The sequence below is a fragment of the Oncorhynchus mykiss genome, chromosome 15, assembly GCF_013265735.2.
Source record: "Oncorhynchus mykiss isolate Arlee chromosome 15, USDA_OmykA_1.1, whole genome shotgun sequence".
Classification (NCBI taxonomy): Eukaryota; Metazoa; Chordata; class Actinopteri; order Salmoniformes; family Salmonidae; genus Oncorhynchus; species Oncorhynchus mykiss.
In genome coordinates, this window is record NC_048579.1 from 30,233,617 (window position 1) to 30,254,291 (window position 20,675).

Genomic DNA, 20,675 nt, shown 5'->3' on the forward strand with positions numbered 1-20,675 from the left:
GCTATAGACTACTGCCTAGAGGGCCTATAGACTACTCCCTAGAGGGCCTATAGACTACTCCCTTGAGGGCCTATAGACTACTGACTAGAGGGCTATAGACTACTGCCTAGAGGGCCTATAGACTACTCCCTAGAGGGCCTATAGACTACTCCCTAGAGGGCCTATAGACTACTCCCTTGAGGGCCTATAGACTACTGACTAGAGGGCTATAGACTACTGCCCAGAGGGCCTATAGACTACTGCCTAGAGAGCTGAAGTGTAATGATCTCCACAAGTTTTCTTTACAGACAGAACGACAACCTCAGAGGGCAGTGAGTCTTAACCTAAGAGTGTGTTAATATGATTATATAGGGGGGGGGTTGATTGGATCTGCTGGACTAGGGTGAAATTCGCTCTCAGTGGTTTACTCTCCTATAAAAGCCCTCTGTATGTATTTTTGTGAACCCAGGGTTTTTCTTACAGTCGCTAAAGTTCAACTCTCTATTCCGGCACAAAAGACACCCGCTTCTCCAATGGCCTCCCTGGGGTAACACACAGCCCCTTTCTTCCTCTCTTCCAAATCCGCCAGAGAGAAAAGATGGAAAATTGAACCAGTATCTGGCGTTTCCCAGTCCGCCAATCCAATGGCTAAGTGCACCAGAAGGGCTTAGATGACAGGAAGACTGCGGGAGCGCTTAAAGTGCCCCCTCCAGTGAAATTGGCAGGCTTAGCAGAAAGAGAGAGAGAGAAAGAGAGAGAGAGAACAAAGGAGTGAGAGAGAAAGAGAGAGAGAGAGGGAAGACACTAAAACAGAGGGTGTACAGTCCCTTCACAACGTAACACTCAAAAGCAACATGACGCACAGAGACTCAGTGGTCCCCAACAAATATACTGCATGATTAATCAAATGCTTTTATCTCAGATTTACCTAAAGGTACAGTGTTGCAATGACACCAAAACAATCCAGATTTTGTGGTGGTCCTGTGTGGCAGAGTTGATGGAGCATGGCACTTTCAATGCCAGGGTTGTGGTTTAGATTTTAGCTGGCGACACCCATACGACAATGTATGCACACACTACTTCAAGTCACCTTGAATAAAAGCGCCTGCAAAACAACATATATTATTATACCACTATTGACTAAAATGTGAAGAGTAGAGAAGCCATCTTTCCAAGATGACTTGACCTTTGACCTCATCGTAAAGGGCCAAGAGTGAAATGTCATGAGTAGAGGTTATGCCATCAGTGTGTCTCACCCATCCCCTCTGGACACATCCTTCCTCTTTAATAGTCTGTCATTTTATGTGGGAGATATAGACTCCTCATGGTCTGGACAAGCAACATTTCACAGTAGAAAATGATGGCCTCACTGTTGGGCATGCGTATTACGCACATTCAGCTACACAAATCAGCAACCATTTATAATTTACGTCCTTGCTGGCGTCGGAGATAAGCGCAAAACCCTGAACAAATTAAACTTGGGAGGTTCGGGGATCACACAGTTGCACCCCAAACAACACGACACATTATTACGGAGTAAAAAAAAAACGCGAGACCCCTCTGGGAATTCCAGCCACATCAGAGAGACAAGCATGGGGAAAAGAGAGAAAGAGAGACAGCTGTGGAAGATAAAAGATGTTCAAATATTCAAAATCCTCAGCTCGCCTCCAAAGCATACCCTGTAATCCGCTTGCATTGGGATATATCGGCAGCACAGAGGACACTCAGTTTACCAGTGGACTAACGGAGGGCTGCGATCCGCTAGTGTGTTTAACTACACACTGTCAACCTAACACATCCAGGGTGTCTACAGACATGGAATGAGATTAAACCGATGAAGGCAGCCCAGCTGTCGAACCATTGATGTTTATGAAACGTATTGCATCGAAGACATGAGAGAGTGCAGCTCTTCTCTTTTCTAAGTGTCCACAGACATCAACCACGAGCCCCTTTCTTAACGGGATAGGCAACCTGGAAGCACCCAACCATCTTCATATTACTTCCTTTTATCAGTGTGTAGCACAGAAGTCCTGTATAGTTGGCCAGAGACAGGCGGATTCTGATTCCACTCTAGCTGTCTTTCCTGATCTCTAGCCCAAAGGGAGATGCTCTGCTCTGTGTAATACTGCCCCTTTGATTGCTTTCACAGGCCTGATCCTGAACCAGTTATGGAGTGCACTGTTGTCATGATGACTCTGCAAAACATGGAAAATGAAAAAACAAAATGCACTGATCCCCAGAGGACCTTATAGGACAGTTATGTTCTGTCATATAACACCACTAGTAGTTGTGATGGCAATGGGGCCCATTGCAGCAAAACAGCACATAGGCCTACATACCAGGGGATGGAACCAGTTCAGGGAACAGAACCGAAAACCGGAAAATAACATTTGTGGAACAGAATCAGAAACAAAAGTGATCTATACAGTTCCGGAACAGAACTGTAATTTTAAAAGCATGGGAACCAGTTAATAACATTCTTTTACATTCCGGGATTTTTTTCAGTCCCACAAAAAAATGCTACAAAGCGCCTATGAAAAACTCTCACTCTGTCACTCAGAAACGTCTTCCAGTGTCTGCCTACCAGCTGAAAATCTTTGACAGTGTGGGTACACGTGTGTGTAGGCAACCTGCCCCTCCCTCTCCGAAGCTTAGGCTATTGACGTTACAAGTGTGATTCAGAAATTAGGGAGATATTTTTATTTAGAGAAGAATGGATTCACTTTTCAATGCTAGTTATGGATACTATAATTATCACGTTTCACATTGGATTAATTAAAGCGCTGGGCATCTTGTTATGACATGCCATATCTGAATTAGGCCAACAGAATTATATCTATGAAGCGGCGGCTTCTTCGGGTGAACTTTGAATGTCATTGAACTTCTGAGAGTTGACGTAACATTGGACCAGAGCTAGCTAGGCAGAATTAAAAACCCCTCTTACCTTTGTAGTTAAGCCAAGCCTCCTCATCCACCCTCTCTCTCTGTTTCCCCACCTGCAGAATTTCAGTCGCAACTCGCGCCCAACATTTGTCTGTCCATCGCACATGTAAACAATAGAAAGCTCCTCTATCTGCACTGATTGAGGAAGTAACTTTATGTAGAACCAAAAAAAAATACTATTTCAGAGGTTTAGAAATGAACAGAAAGGAACTCTATAATCTGGTACTTTTTTGGGGGGGTTGAACCAGAACTTTATTTTGCAGGTCAGAACAGTGGAACGGAATGAAAGAAATCATGGTTATGTTCAGAACGAAACGATTGGAAAAATAACTTAGGTTCCAACTCCTGCAACATACACAATGCAATTTGCAGCAGGATGAAAGGAAACTAAGGGAAGCATGTAGAAGACCGTGGAGAGGAGAGGTTTCCGGCACAGAGTCCATCATTAACTAATAAGCCAGGCCAGGCAAGAGGATAGTGGGTAATTGCTGCTGCCCCATCCATGCTACAGCTCATGATGCCACAGCAGACAACGACATGCAGTGATGAGGTTAACAGAAGAACGTCTTTAAGGGGGAAGCAGCTTGCACCTAGCATCTATAACAAGGGGAAACATTTACCTTGCACAGATTGAATTAAAGAGAAATAAGGCTTAGACAGGCAGAGCAAAAGGATTTCGCTGATTTAAGGGGGGAATGGTTTACCGCTATCAGAGATAAGAGACGGCAAGGAAGTGCGAGGGGAGGAGGGAAAAACTCATTCAATATGCTACTTGTTCTGGGCCAAATGAACTAAAACCGCGTGACACCATGTGACTTACAGTAGACTTGCTGTGTCACTCACCTCTTGCTCCATGTGAGAGCTCGCCGCCTCTCAATTGGTGACACAGCGACAGCCCTGAAAAACGACTATATGCATGTGACGTTTTGTTGTTGTTTGTTTATTTTCGCTTCATTTTGTTAATTCATTTTTTCCCTTTCTATGTACTTAATTTAATAATAATAATTTTTTGTGGGCTTCAATAATTGCTGAACCCTGGCCGTGACCCCACTCTCCCAGTGTGTCTCAGGGGGAGTTGGGATATGGAAAAAAAAAACACATTTCCATTTCACACCAACACATTTGTACAACACTTGTACGTGTGTTTGTGGAACAGGTCAAACATAACCACCCTGTGTTTTGACCGTTTGATTTGTCCTATTTCACACATGTACGCGTGCGTGAATTAGAAAGTGTGTTTTTTTTTGCTTATCCCAACTCCCCCTGAGACACTCTCAGAAAGTGTGTACTTATCTTTTGAGCACTTATCTGACCTTCTGCCCTAGATCTTATCCATCCCTTTATCTTGTTACATGTTTTTCCTCCTCATTGTCTGAAGAATATTTCCTTCCTCAGGGTTCAATCCTCTCACTTAATGCATGCTGTCCATTGCACTCAGGCTCTAGAGAGGGGGGTTGAACCCTTAGGAACCTCAGCCACTGATAACAGATATTAGTTTTTCCCCAAATACTCTTGATAGTCTTAAGGCGTAAGCATGCTTCCCAGCTGAAAAAGTTCAGTGGAGTTTGAGCATATATTATGACGACATTTTGTTAATGTTCGTTTTGGACTTAGGTTTGTTTTTTTTTCCTCAGCTGTTCGGGCACAGAATTTTTTTTCTGGAGGCAATCCGAAGTTGGAGCCAAAGTTCATGCCCCATCGTCGGTGATTGGTCAACAGTAGGGATTCTTCAATAAAGTCTTTGTAGTCATTCATTGAGAGATGATTCATTTTCATGCACATTTTTTCACTGAAAAACACTACAAGAACATCTTAGTTAGATGTAAAATTGCACGACTAAGACAAAAACGTCAAAATGAAAGACCGATTTCTTAAGTTTCTCAAAAGAATTCTGACTATATTGAGAAATTGTATTCTGGCTACGGCGTCTCAAAATTGACAAACAGTACTATTATTGTTTTTTTCCCTCTTTTTTTCAAGCGAAAGTGTTATGTGAGTATGCGAGCGCACTCATTTGGTTCGGCTAGCTGAGTTTGGCTAGGCCCCAGCCGAACTGAAGCATGCTGACGCCATTATCCTACCCTCATCTCTGGTTGTTGGTGGCTGGTTTACTGCAGCACAAGCTGACCAAGAGGACCAACTGACTGGGTGGATAAAGCAGAACGGGAACAATGTGTTCATATACGTGTATTTATCATACTAATGACCTCATGTTGATATGGAGTAAACTAGGTAGCCTTCACTGTGCTTGCGGTACAGTTGCCATTGGTCCAAAACTGTCATGCCACTTCTAGGCCTACACGGTATGTGGACTAGGAAGTGAGCTTCTGATTTATTTATTTTTTACCGTAGTTTACACAGTTTATAAGCCATAGAGATTGGTCAGGGATTCTGGATCATAGGCATGCATTCTGTGTTAGGAAAAGTTTGTCGGAAATAGATCAACCAGAGGGCTCATAAATATGTTTTAGGGATACGTTCCAGGACCAAAGAGGCTACAAGGACACTTTACTCGTGTACCCTTGTATAAAACCTGGTATAAAACCCACTTCCTACATAATTTACATTAAGTCAGAGAATGCCGTGATGGAGTCCCCAAGTTGGAATGGCTACAATTCTATAGACCATAGACCATATAGCTGTAGTTTTGGCTACATGGCTGGAAATGGTTCAACTCTGAGACTATCGATCACTACAGAATAAGAACAAATCCTAGACGTAGAATTACTAGTCTGCAGCTAAATATTACGTACATTTAGGACGAAAATACCGACAACTGCCGAAACATCTATTCTAAGAACATGATACGCATGACGTATCCATTATGAACACAACCCAATCGACTTTCTGTCGATGATTGACTCTTCAGCAGACGGACCAGCAATTCCAACACAGAAGACAACAATGACACACAGGCGTAAATATATACATTGCAATTATTCTGGAATGATTGGCCGTTCATGTGCAAAGGATTAGCATTTCAATTAATATAATTATCAACTGTGTGTAGTGAATCCATTTTGTTTTTCCGCTCTCTCAGTCCCCACCCTTTTACTTTGTCTACAAAGCCGTCATATCGCTAGGGACTTTTTATTTGAATCATTTAGTAACCCAAATATCTACTGTTTGTTTGTTATGCAATTCTGTGTGATTATTTAGTTAGGTAGTAAATAAATAATTAAGCCAATTTGTGTATCGCTGATTCATGATTTAGGCTAGGGTTCGTGCAGATATCCATGGGTTTGCGACGTTCAGTAATGAGAACTGATGAGGTAATAATAATTAATTAATAGAAGACTGTAACTGATCAGATATTGAAATATCTGAAGAGTTATAGTCGGAAAATTATAACTCTGTAAATATCAACATTTTCCATGGTGCCCCGACTTCCTAGTTAATTATTGTTTACATGATTAGTTTAACCCATTTAATCCCAACTTTTTCCCAGACATGAAAATATCCAAATCTTGTGTCATTGATAAGCCTTTGAAATAATCAATCATATTATTATTTTTTTCATGGAAAAGTAGGTGAAAAGGTGTGTTTTATGGTCGGTCACAATTGTGACCGGTGGGACAATGTGATGTATAATGAATTGACATATTTCTCCTATGCAGTCATGAAAATTCTTATATATCCCAGCCCAGTTATTAACACATTTAAAACTGTCACTGGCAGTCCCCAGCATTGCTACTAGAATGCCCCAACATGTTCTAGTGTGACCATTTTACATATCAAAAACCCTTACACAACACCAATATGAATACTGAGAGCAAAAAACAACAACCATCAACGTATTTCAACATTGTTACTTTATTGTAACATACATTGTAACATTGTTACTTTAGTGCTACATGTATTGAAACATTAATATTGTAACATTTGAACTTGTAATTTAGTGAAATATCCATTGTAACATTGCCATTGTGTCATTTTAGTGCAACATTCATCAACAACTGTATAGCAGTTGTGTCATTCATTCACATTGAACATAAAGGTAACATTTAGGATAGAGGTAGCCTGTAGAACATGCATTCAAGTAGAGGCCTACACTGAAAAAAAAAAAAATATATATATATATATATATATATATATACACACACACACACACACATACATACATACATATATATATATTATAGAGGTAGTCTTCAAAACCAAGTGCACGATTAGTTTGTGCATCACTATTTTGAACTACGATCAGTCAGACCTACTGTCATACAGTATGTCTTGAATCAATTGATCCTCTTTTCCAGAAACATTTCAGTACATTTGATACTTTTTCCCTTTTTTGTCAACTTTTCTTTTCTTCCTGGAGTCCGTTGTACTGCTTCTCCTCACCCTTTATTGACTTTTCTATTTTTCTTTTATTGGCTTTTTCCAGCCCTTTTTCATTCGCTCTTATCTCCTTTTCTACTGCCCATGGTATATCTTATAGCACTCAATGTGCAGTGACGCTTTGCATTTCTCACATGCATAGATAGTGCGTGTAACAATGACGACATCTATGGAACCGGTGCATCGTGTTGATTGGCCAGTGAGAAGCGTTGTTATATCTTGCCTGATCTTCAACAGTAGCAGCCAGTAGAGATCTCCTTCTGTGCCTCAGTGGTTTTGTGCCAAACTTTTGCATAAGAGACTGTGCCACTATCCGTGAGAAGGTGAGCAGGTTGATGGTCCCTCCCATAACGTCTCTGTAAAATAAATGGCTGTTTACGAGTGCACTGTTGAGAGACCATGCAAAGATGTGCCACCAACACTTCTTAGACCTGATCGAGATATGGAATCTGGAAACCTGTAGGTTGTGAAGTTCAACACCACCCATGTGCTCATTGTATCGGTTGATGCATTTTGGTTGTGGGACCTTGTCAAAGGCACGTCGCTCCTTGTTCCATCTCTTGACAGAGGTCTCACTGTATTTCTCCTCCATGTTTGTTGCCACTGTGACGATGTTATTGTCTTTCTAACGGACCAACAACTTGTCTCCTTGGGTCAGAACCTCAGAGGTTCCCCAGGTAACTTCATGAAGTCCTTCTGTGGCTTGAATGGGACATCAAACAGATGATTTTGCCTCATCGTTCCAGAGGTCCCATATCTTCTTTTTGTCATTTCATCGAGGAGTGCAAGCGGTTGTCATGAAGGAACTTGCAACCTTGAGGCACCTGAGATTGCTCTGCAACACCAAGAACAACACTGGGTCCATGACCCAATCCAGTCTCAGGGAAGAGGGTGTGGGGTGGTGAGGGGTAGGTCATCATCACTGATAACGTTGTTCCTGTCACGATCAGTTTGCATAGGTTCAGCATATACATTCAACAGCCTGGCTGGCAAATGGCCTGTCTCCCCCTCATAGTCCATATCTGACCCATCGCTATCACAATCTCTGAGGGATAACTGCAATGTTGCACACCTTGTCTGAGCAGTCACCGAGATCCAACATATCCAGAACTCGACTCAAAGTTAAACTAAAAGATAGAACAGAGTAGAGAGTTAGGTAGAACAAGAACTATGTATGTGTATAAATATGTGTATACCTAGATGCACTGTGTTATCCCGCCGGTCACTATTGTTGCCGTCAACATGTCTACTCATTCTATGACCACACTGAACAAAGTTGAGTAATTGCATATGCATATATCAATACTAGACACCTTAAAGATGATGTGTACTAAAAACCGTTGTCCTATCTTAATGTTAACATACTTCACTAACCTTTTGTTTGGGAGCTTTGATGCAGCCATTGTCTTCTCATGGTGCAACCAGGAAGTAAACCGCTCTGGTCATGTGACAATTTACACTAACTATGTGACACTGCATATATTTCATTGAGACCCTTTATTATTAAAATTTTTGCTGGAAATGCATTGTTATATCATTCAGTAAAAATTTTAGGCTTATAACTGGAAACATTTTTTTACGGTCACTATTGTGACTGATGGGATTAAATAGGTTAATTAAACCTAGAGAACTGATTTGATATAAATAAGTCTCCACATTTAATGATAGTCCAGACACGACAGTACAATACTTTATTCTAAAATGTAGGAAATTGTATTATAAATTATAAATATAAATAATTATAAATATATATAAATAAAAATGTTATATAAAAAAATCACTATATAAAAAATTACTTTTACATAAGTATTCAAACCCTTTACTCAGTACTTTGTTGAAGCACCTGGTCACGATAACCAAACCCACCCGCAGCACGCGCAGGTATATCTCACTGGTCATCCCCAAAACCAACACTGCCTTTGTCCACCTTTCCTTCCAGTTCTCTGCTGCCAATGAGTGGAACGAATTGCAAAAATCGCTGAAGCTGGAGACTTATATTTCCCTCACTAACTTTAAACATCAGCTATCTGAGCAGCTAACCGATCACTGCAGCTGTACACAGCCCATCTGTAAATAGCCCACCCAATCTGCCTACCTCATCCCCATATTGTTTTTATTTACTTTTCTGTCTTACCTCCTCACACCATTTTCACACACTGTATATAGACTTCCTTTTTTCCCTATTGTGTTATTGACTGTACGCTTGTTTATTCCATGTATAACTCTGTGTTGTTGTTTGTGTCGCACTGCTTTGCTTTATCTTGGCCAGGTTGCAGTTGTAAATGAGAACTTGTTCTCAACTAGCTTACCTGGTTAATTTAAATAAAGGTGAAATAAAAATAAATAAAAAACAGAATCAGGTTTTCTTGGGAACGACACTCAAAGCTTTGTGATGTTAATACACCTGTATTTGGGGAGTTTCTCCCATTCCTCGCTGCAGATCCTCTCAAGCTCTGTCAGGTTGCATTGGGAACGTTGGTGCACAGCTATTTTCAGGTCTCTCCAGAGATGTTAGATCGTGTTCATGTCCGAGCTCTGGCTGGGCCACTCAAGGACATTCAGAGACTTGTCCCGATGCCACTCCTGCGTTGTCTTGGCTGTGTGCTTGGGGTCGTTGTCCTGTTGGAAGGTGAACCTTCGCTCCAGTATGAGGTCCTGAGCGCTCTGGATTAGATTTTCATCAAGGATCTCTCTGTACTTTTCTCTGTTCATCTTTGCCTCGATCCTGATTAGTCTTCCAGTCCCTGCCTCAGACAAACATCCCCACAGCATGATGCCGCCAGGTTTCCTCCAGACGTGACGCATGGCACTCAGGCCAAAGAGTTCAGTCTTTTTTTCATCAGACCAGATAAACTTGCTTCTAATGGTTTGAGAGTCTTTAGGTGCCTTTTGCAAACTCCAAGTGGGCTGTTATGTGCCTTTTACTGAGGACTGGCTTCCGTCTGGCCCTTCTATAATAAAGGCCTAATTGGTGGAGTTCTGCAGAGATGTTTGTCCTTCTGGAAGGTTCTCCTATTTTCACAGAGGAACTCTAGAGCGCTGTCAGAGTGACCATCGGGTTCTTGGTCACCTCCGTGATCACGGCCCTTCTCCCCGATTGCTCCGTTTGGCCTTGTGGCCAGCTCTAGTAAGAGTTTTAGTGGTTCCAAACTTCGTCAATTTAAGAGGGATGGAGGCCACTGTGATCTTAGTTACCTTCAATGCTGCAGAAATGTTTTGGTACCTTTCCCCAGACCTGTGCCTTGACTGAATCCTGTCTCTGAGCTCTACGTAGAATTCCTTTGACCTCATGGCTTGGTTTTTGCTTTTGACATGCACTGTCAACTGTGGGACCTTATATAGACAGGTGTGTGTCTTTCAAAATCATGTCCAATCAAATGAATGTACCACAGGTGGACACCAATCAAGTTGTAGAAACATCTCAAGGATGATCAATGGAAACAGAATACACCTGAGCTCAATTTTAAGTCTCATAGCAAAGGGTCTGAATACTTATGTCAATAAGGTTTCTGTTTTTTTTATTTTTAATACATTTGCAAAAATGTGTAAAAACCTGTTTTGGCTTTGTCATTATGGGATATTGTGTGTAAATTGTTTTATTTAATACATTTTAGAATAAGGCTGAACCGTAACAAAACGTGGAAAAATACAAGGAGTCTGAATACTTTCCGAAGGCAATTTACATTTAAATGTACATTGCATCTTTGTCTTACCAGTTGTTGTGGCTGGCAATGTGACCTTCTTGCTCTGCAGTGTCAAGTTTAATGTAAATATTAGTATCACAGAAGCAGGTAGTAGGCCAGACAAACAGATTTTTACGAAATCCTCAAAATCAATAAATCAGAGCACGTTTTTGGCTCATTCAGTGGTATTTACCTGATTAAGTAGAATCCTGTTGGAAAATAATGTTAAAAGTAACATATATATTCCTACTTCCTGTTGTCATTTATTTTTATTCATAGCTGAGTGTCAAAACACCTGTTTTACTGTAAATGTCCAAATTCATAATCAATATGCTGAAATAAGTTGAGATATTTTGAAGACCAATACATAAAAAATTACTCCCTACACACCAATGTGTCACACTTGTGTTCAGATTACTCGTACTTTGCTAAATTAGTACCTTATTAAGTGCACATGCACCAACTTTTAACAGTCACTTTGGACTGAAATTGATTTGCTTGTTCTACTTTAATCAATAGCCTGCACAAATTAATCACATACATCAATATTTTATTGAAATCAATGGAACTGATAGGTACCGTTTGCGCTCTTCCAACAGACAAAACTGAATGAATTTGGGTATAAAACCAGTCGATAGATGAGAACCTGTGGTAGCCATTTATCATTATATAAAATAATTCCCAGTGTCAAAATAGTTCAATATTTCGAATTAAGATGATAGTAAATTAAGCACATTCACCTTTTTTCAACAATGACATCTATTTCTTACTACTTCAACCATGGATAGAGTTAAAAAATGTTCCTAAACACAATTTAACCGGAGCTTCGATAGGGACTGTGCAGCAGGCTGAACGTCTGACGTCCCTACCAGTAACCACAGACTAGCCGGTAAGCTTTGAAATCGTTCAACAATGCGAGCAACTTTTCCTCTAAAAAATATTAGCTACATTCTTGAATAATGCAACCAAACCATATTACACTCTTGAATATTGTAACGATTCACAAACACTGGGAGATTTTCTCATTCGAACACATATTAAATGTAGCTTGCAAGACAATAACACACCTAGTAACATTAGCATATCAAACATGAACGTTTAACCCTCTCATACGAATATAAAAGTGCAGTTTCAGCGTATTAAAGTTACCTTGGAAATAGGGTTGGGCGGTATCCAATTTCTTTGTATATATATATATATATATATATATATATATATATATATATACGCACAACGCACAATGTCTCTGTTGTAACCAATAAGCTTGATCTTGATATTTAGCCACTTAGCAGCAAGTTAGTAAACCAAATGTATAGCTGGAGCCCTGAACTGGATATAAATTATTTGACACATCTTAGATTTCTTATAGTTATACTTGACCTGTAGTTCTAAGCAGAGCACCCCTGGTATTGAAAATCATACCGTCAGTATTTGAAAATACCCCGGTATATGGTATGAACTAGAGGTCGACCGATTAATCGGAATGGTCGATTAATTAGGGCCGATTTCAAGTTTTCACAACAATCGGAAATCGGTATTTTTGTGCGCAGATTTTTATTTTTTTTACACCTTTATTTAAATAGGCAAGTCAGTTAAGAACACATTCTTATTTTCAATCACGGCCTAGGAACGGTGGGCGAACTGCCTCGTTCAGGGGCAGAAAAACAGATTTTCACCTTGTCAGCTCGGGGGACCCAATCTTGCAACCTTACAGTTAACTAGTTCAACGCAATAACGACCTGCCTCTCTCTTGTTGCACTCCACAAGGAGACTGCCTGTTACGCAAATGCAGTAAGCCAAGGTAAGTTGCTAGCTAGCATTAAACTTATCTTATAAAAAACAATCAATCACAATCACTAGTTAACTACACATGGTTATTGATATTACTAGATATTATCTAGCGTGTTCTGTGTTGCATATAATCTGACTGAGCATACAAATATACAAGTATCTAAGTATCTGACTGAGTGGTGGTAGGCAGAAGCAGGCGCGTAAACATTCATTCAAACAGCACTTTCGTGCGTTTTGCCAGTAGCTCTTCGTTGTGCGTCAAGCATTGCCCTGTTTATGACTTCAAACCTATCAACTCCCTAGATGAGGCTGGTGTGACCGAAGTGAAATGACTGGCTAGTTAGCATGCGCTAATAGAGTTTCAAACTTCACTCGCTCTGAGCCTTGGGGTGATTGTTTCGCTTGCTCTGCATGGGTAACGCTTCGATGTGGTGGCTGTTGTCGTTGTGTTGCTGGTTTGAGCCCAGGGATGAGCGAGGAGAGGGACAGAAGCTATACTGTTACACTGGCAATACTAAAGTGCCTATAAGAATATCCAATAGTCAAAGGTTAATGAAATACAAACGGTATAGAAGGAAATAGTCCTATAATAACTACAACCTAAAACTTCTTACCTGGGAATATTGAAGACTCATGTTAAAAGGAACCACCAGCTTTCATATTTTTACCTTTATTTAACTAGGCAAGTCAGTTAAGAACAAATTCTTATTTTCAATGACAGCATAGGAACAGTGGGTTAACTGCCTGTTCAGGGGCAGAAAGACAGATTTGTACCTTGTCAGCTCGGACGTTTGAACTTGCAACCTTCCGGTTACTTGTCCAACGCTCTAACCACTAGGTTACCCTGCCTCCCTATATGTTCTCATGTTCTGAGCAAAGAACTGAAACGTTAGCTTTCTTACATAGCACATATTGCACTTTTTCGTTCTTCTCCAACACTTTGTTTTTGCATTATTTAAACCAACTTGAACATGTTTCATTATCTACTTGAGGTTAAATTGATTTTATTGATGTATTATATTAAGTTCAAATAAGTGTTAATTCAGTATTGTTGTAATTGTCATTATTACAAATACTTAAAAATTGGCCGATTAATCGGTATCGGCTCTTTTGGTCCTCCAATAATCGGTATTGGCGTTGAAAAATCATAATCGGTCGACCTCTAGTATGAACGGTATATCGCCCAAGCGTAGTTGGAACAAACTAGGCTTAATTTTATAGTGACAATTACAACAATACTGAATTAACACTTATTGTATATACTTGTTCTCCCCACTGTGTGTGTGTGTAATATATATATATATATATACACACACACACACACACAGTGGGGAGAACAAGTATTTGATACACTGCCGATTTCGCAGGTTTTCCTACTTACAAAGCATGTAGAGGTCTGTCATTTTTTTTAATCATAGATACACTTCAATTGTGAGAGACGGAATCTAAAACAAAAATCACATTGTATGGTTAAGTAATTCATTTGCATTTTATTGCATGACATAAGTATTTGATCACCTACCAACCAGTAAGAATTCTGGCTCTCACAGACCTGTTAGTTTTTCTTTAAGAAGCCCTTCTGTTCTCCACTTATTACCTGTATTAACTGAACCTGTTTGAACTCGTTACCTGTATAAAATACACCTGTCCACACACTCAATCAAACAGACTACAACTTCTCCACAATGGCCAAGACCAGAGAGCTGTGTAAGGACATTAGGGATAAAATTGTAGACCTGCACAAGGCTGGGATGGGCTACAGGACAATAGGCAACCAGCTTGGTGAGAAGGCAACAACTGTTGGCGCAATTATTAGAAAATGGAAGAAGTTCAAGATGACGGTCAATCACCCTCCGTCTGGGGCTCCATGCAAGATCTCACCTCGTGGGGCATCAATGATCATGAAGAAGGTGAGGGATCAGCCCAGAACTACACGGCAGGACCTGGTCAATGACCTGAAGAGAGCTGGGACCACATTCTCAAAGAAAACCATTGGTAACACACTATGCCGTCATGGATTAAAATACTGCAGTGCACGCAAGATCCCCCTGCTCAAGCCAGCGCATGTCCAGGCCCGTCTGAAGTTTGCCAATGACCATCTGGATAATCCAGAGGATGAATGGGAGAAGGTCATGTGGTCTGATGAGACAAAAATAGAGCTTTTTGGTCTAAACTCCACTCGCTGTGTTTGGAGGAAGAAGAAGGATGAGTACAACCCCAAGAACACCATCCCAACCATGAAGCATGGAGGTGGAAACATCATTCTTTGGGGATGCTTTTCTGCAAAGGGGACAGGACGACTGCACCGTATTGAGGGGAGGATGGATGGGGCCATGTATCGCGAGATCTTGGCCAACAACCTCCTTCCCTCAGTAAGAGCATTGAAGATGGGTCGTGGCTGGGTCTTCCAGCATGACAACAACCCGAAACACACAGCCAGGGCAACTAAGGAGCGGCTCCGTAAGAAGCAGCTCAAGGGCCTGGAGTGGCCTAGCCAGTCTCCAGACCTGAACCCAATAGAACATCTTTGGAGGGAGCTGAAAGTCCGTATTGCCCAGCGACAGCCCCGAAACTTGAAGGATCTGGAGAAGTTCTGTATGGAGTAGTGGGCCAAAATCCCTGCTGCAGTGTGTGCAACCCTGGTCAAGAACTACAGGAAACGTATGATCTCTGTAATTGCAAACAAAGGTTTCTGTACCAAATATTAAGTTCTGCTTTTCTGATGTATCAAATACTTATGTCATGCAATAAAATGCTAATTAATTACTTAAAAGTCATACAATGTGATTTTCTGGATTTTTGTTTTAGATTCCATCTCTCACAGTTGAAGTGTACCTATGATAAAAAAATTACAGACCTCTATACACTTTGTAAGTAGGAAAACCTGCAAAATTGGCAATGTATCAAATACTTGTTCTCCCCACTGTATATATATGCACACTAGTTTGAGAAACAGACGCCTCACAAGTCCTCAACTGGCAGCTTCATTAAATAGTAACTGCAAAACACCAGTCTCAACGTCACTAGTGAAGAGGCGACTCCAGGATGCTGGCCCTCTAGGCAGAGTTCCTCTGTCCATTGTCTGTGTTCTTTTGCCCATCTTAATCTTTTCTTTTTATTGGTCAGTCTGAGATATAGCTTTTTCTTTGCAACTCTGCCTAGAAGGCCAGCATCCCGGAGTTGCCTCTTCACTGTTGACGTTGAGACTGGTGTTTTGCAGGTACTATTTAATGAAGCTGCCAGTTGAGGACTTGTGAGGCGTCTGTTTCTCAAACTAGTGTGCATATATACAGTGGGGAGAACAAGTATTTGATACACTGATGTTTATTGGCAATTTCTCGCATGGAATAGCCTTCATTTCTCAGAACAAGAATAGACTGATGAGTTTCAGAAGAAAGTCCTTTGTTTCTGGTCCTTTTGAGCCTGTAATCAAACCCACAAATGCTGATGCTCCAGATACTCAACTAGTCTAAAGAAGGCCAGTTTTATTGCTTCTTTAATCAGAACAACAGTTTGCATATGTGTTAACATAATTGCAAAAGGGTTTTCTAATGATCAATTAGCCTTTTAAAATGATAAAGTTGGAATAAATAACACAACATGCCATTGGAACACAGGAGTGATGGTTGCTGATAACGGGCCTCTGTACACCTACATATTCCATAAACAATAAGCTGTTTTCAGCTACAATAGTCATTTACAACATTAACAATGTCTACACTGTATTTCTGATCAATTTGATATTATTTGAATGTACAACAAAAAAGAAAACGTTTTTTTTTTCAAATACAATACATTTTCTAAGTGACCTCAAACGTTTGAACGGTAGTGTATATATATGTTTATATACTAGATTCTTGACATATCTCAGTCTAATATACACTACATGTGGACACCTGCTGGTCGAACATCTCATTCCAAAATCATGGGCATTAATATGGAGTTAGTCCCCCTTTGCTACTATAATAGCTTCCACTCTTCTGGGAAGGATGTCCACTTGATAGAACATTGCTGTGGGGACTTGCTTCCATTCAGCCACAAGTGCATTAGTTAGGTCGGGCACTGATGTTGGGCGATTAGGTCTGGCTCACAGTCAGCATTTCAATTAATCAAAAAAATGTTTGATGGGGTTGAGGTCAGGGCTCTGTGCAGGCAATTCAAGTTCTTCCACACCGATCTCGACAAACCTTTTGATGGACCTTGCTTTGTGCACCAAATTGGAAAGGGCCTTCCCCAAACTGTTGCCACAAAGTTGGAAGCACAGAATTGTCTACAATGTTATTGAATTCTGTAGCATTAAGATTTCCCTTCACAGGAACTAAGGGGCCTAGCCCGAACCCTGAAAAACAGCCCCAGACCATTATTCCTCCTTCACCAAACTTTACAGTTGGCACTATGCATTGGGGCAGGTAGCATTCTCCTGGCATCCGCCAAACCCAGATTCGTCCATCGGACTGCCAGATGGTAAAGCGTGATTCATCACTCCAGAGAACGTGTTTCCACTGCTCCAGAGTCCAATGGTGGCGAACTATACACCACTCCAGCCGACACTTGGCATTGCACATGGTGATCTTAGGCTTATGTGCGGCTGCTCGGCCATGGAAACACATTTCATGAAGCTTCCGACAAACAGTTATTGTGCTGATATTGCTTCCAGAAGCAGTTTAGAACTTGGTAGTGAGTGTTGCAACCGAGGACAGACGATTTTTACTCGCTTCAGCACTCGGCAGTTCCGTTCAGTGAGCTTACGTTGCCTAACACTTTGCGGCTGAGCCGGTGTTGCGCCTAGATTTTTCTAATTCATAATAACAGCACCTACAGTTGACTGGAGCAGCTCTAGCAGGGCAGAGATTTGACGTAAGCATTTCGCTGCAACCGCCTATAACATCAGCTAAACTGTGTACGTGACCAATAAACTTTCAGAACATTTTGTTTCGTCACCAATGACTCAGATCATGGATATGCACACAATTTAGTCAATTGCACTACCATTTAATCCAATAGCAAAAAAATACAACAAACATTTCTAAACTGTTATTTTCCATTCGGCATTTTTTTTATAACTTGACAAGCGTATTTTTTTTTTTATCCAATTGCAGATTGTTATACAGCACATACCTGTATGTAGGACAAATCATTAGAAATAGGAGTATTGTAAAGCCATTGGCTACTGTAAAAACATGTATGCCATTTCTGCCCAATGAAACATTGCACAAGATCACCTTTTCTATGTGACTTGTCAACTGATACAGTATCGCCTGTCTACCTGCATTGAAATTCATCAGCTGACAGTGTATCAATGGAATTCAGATCATGAGTAGAATATATTGTTATATACAACCCAGGTATTTCAGCAGTGCATTGTACACTACACTATAATTCCAATTCCAAATGATGGCACATAGAGTGACTGTTTCCACTTCATCCTATTGAAGCCCACTAGCTGATGGAAAATGATGATGTAGTATTTACAGCCACATTCATACATGATTTGGTTTTACCTTCCAACATAGATTGATGTCAAAATGACAGGTTTATGTAGAATTGTATATAAAATATAGAATTGTACAGTGTTCAGGAGTTATCAAACTACTATACGTTAGCGAGTTATTCGTTTTGAGCAGTTTGATTAGGTGATAGTTCATTGCATTGTTAACAAATGACAAGAAAATCATGTCAAAAGCAAAGTGGATATTGCATTTTGAAAAGCAGATGCTTAGATTGAATATACTGTATATCCAAATTGATTAGTGATTAGGTGCAGTGAACAAGTGAAAATGTGCTTAGAGTTTTGAAACCTGAGACATTTTGATGATCTGTTTAGATTTTTGTGCTTAAGAGTTGTGAAAATGGACTACATATTGCACCAAAGTGATAAAAAAACTAATAAAAACGAATTTCCCTGTTGAGGTTATCTAGCTTCTTGCTTTTTTCCCTGGATGGGGGCCAATGGCAGCCAAGGGGGGTAAATACAGTTGAGCTTCCCTTTTTTAAAGCTACTGCTACAATTTCAGAATCTAACAGGCTGTTACTGCAATTTCAGATGAAAACTCAATAAAACAATTCTAAAATGTAATGAAAATGTCTAGATATTTCAGCTGTTTCAAAAACATTGCTCTGCTATTTAGCTATTAGTATATTTACTGTATGTATGAATGTTTAAACTCAACGAGACAATTCTGTTTACACTGCCCTGCTTATAGGGGGCAACTGTGTGTGAGCTAGCGTTCGAGATGTGAGAGTTTACATTACAGTAATGTCTCTCGAGAATCGATACCTCTCGAGAATTTCTCGAAATTCTCCTTAATTCTTGTAAATGAGAATAGCCCCTTTAATATCAGTTGGTGCATGCGTGCCCCCTACAATCCATCAGTCTAAAGTCTATATTTGACCGCCACTTGCTTAATTAAGGAAATTAAATGAAGCAACATCACATAGCTAACCGACGATAAAGGCTATACATAGGCGATGTTATTTTGACCAGCAATCAATTTCAGATGTAGAATAGAGTACACTGAAGCCCAATGAGTATCCCAATACCATTGGTTGTTTTTCTTCACCGCAAGTCTCACATTTCCTCCCAAGTCGGAACCAGTATGTTAAATGTAGGCGGCTTCGTTAAAATGCGTCTCTTTGCGACAGGACCCAAATGTTTGTTTATTTCACCGTCCTTTAACGATGCGCTCGCTCACTCATACATCGGATCGTGGTGCGTCGGGGATGCCTCGGACGGAATCAATCACTTGATAGGCTAATATATGTCACTCCATAAGAAAGCAGTACAACGGAATGGCAAACTTGACAGTTACTTGAAAAGGGTTGCTGCACTTATAGGTGTTAAAATATGGACTGGACATCAACAAAGCGGCATGTCATGGGTTATAACTGTAAAAAGCAAACCATCAATGGCAAGCGATATTTGCATACCCCCCTTAGTTTCAGTGTTACTATTAGCAAAGAATAAATGGCCAATTCCTTCATATGTATAAACCAAAGAAAATGTCCCATTACATTATCTGATGAAATGTGTTTAATTTATATTCAACATAAAGTAAAGTAGCCCCGCCGTATTATAAATTAGACGCCAGCTTTCAATAGTATCATAGTCATTGCATACATTGTAGTAAATGAAAAATGTAACTATTCCGATATTTTACAATGAAACAAACCAAACTCAGATTATGTCTAATTTGTGCATTTACCTTAAAGTGCGTTGATAGAAAACAGCAAGCACTTCCTGGTTATAATCCTAAACAATTCGCCACCTTTGAATATTAGCTTTATCTTCTCCTAATGAAATCTCGACTGGAGACATAGGAGCTCCACTGTTTGTTTGTCAAGTCCCAGTCTGTAGGCTACTGGCTAACTGTACCTGACGGTCTGTGAGCCGCTGCAGCATCACAGATCGCATGGAACTGCGTTTGGGCTGAGCACGGCATTGGGGAAAAACTGGACTGGAGTTCAGCACCTCGGGACCGAACCAGCTGCCTAATGTATGTACCAGGCAATTGATTTGCACTGTCATTGCATCCCCACTATAAGTACTGATAAAGTAAAACCGGTTTCAACTTTCCCAGATGTGCAATCAGCGAAATTGTAGGCTAGGCCTAATTAGAAAAATTGTGAAGATGCATCGTGATGCCAGCTTCGCAGTTTTCATTAATTCATGTTCCCAGTTAATGAACATACAGTACCTGTCAAAAGTTTAGACACACCTACTCATTCCAGGGTTTTTCTTTATTTTACTATTTTCTACAGTGTAGAATAATAGTGAAGACATCAAAACTATGAAATAACACATACGAATCATGTAGTAACCAAAAAAAGTGTTAAACAAATCAAAATAGATTTTATATTTGAGATTCTTCAAAGTAGACATCCTTTGCCTTAATGACAGCTTTGCAAACTCCTTAAGTTAGCCAATTTTTCTCTTTAATGCAA

At 40.3% G+C, this 20,675-nt stretch overlaps 1 protein-coding gene across 2 annotated transcripts in view; it reads right to left on the reverse strand.

The window, feature by feature from the left end:
• dlgap1b (discs, large (Drosophila) homolog-associated protein 1b) overlaps window positions 1–20,187 on the reverse strand; it is a 273,501-nt gene extending 253,314 nt beyond the window's left edge. The window contains exon 1 of one of the 2 annotated variants that reach the window (XM_021563015.2): window positions 19,937–20,185. The gene's annotated coding sequence lies outside the window, so the exon portion shown is untranslated. Of the gene's footprint in view, window positions 1–19,936 lie in introns of both variants that reach the window. The other variant, XM_021563016.2, reaches the window with a different exon arrangement.
• Between the last annotated feature and the right edge of the window lie 488 nt (window positions 20,188–20,675).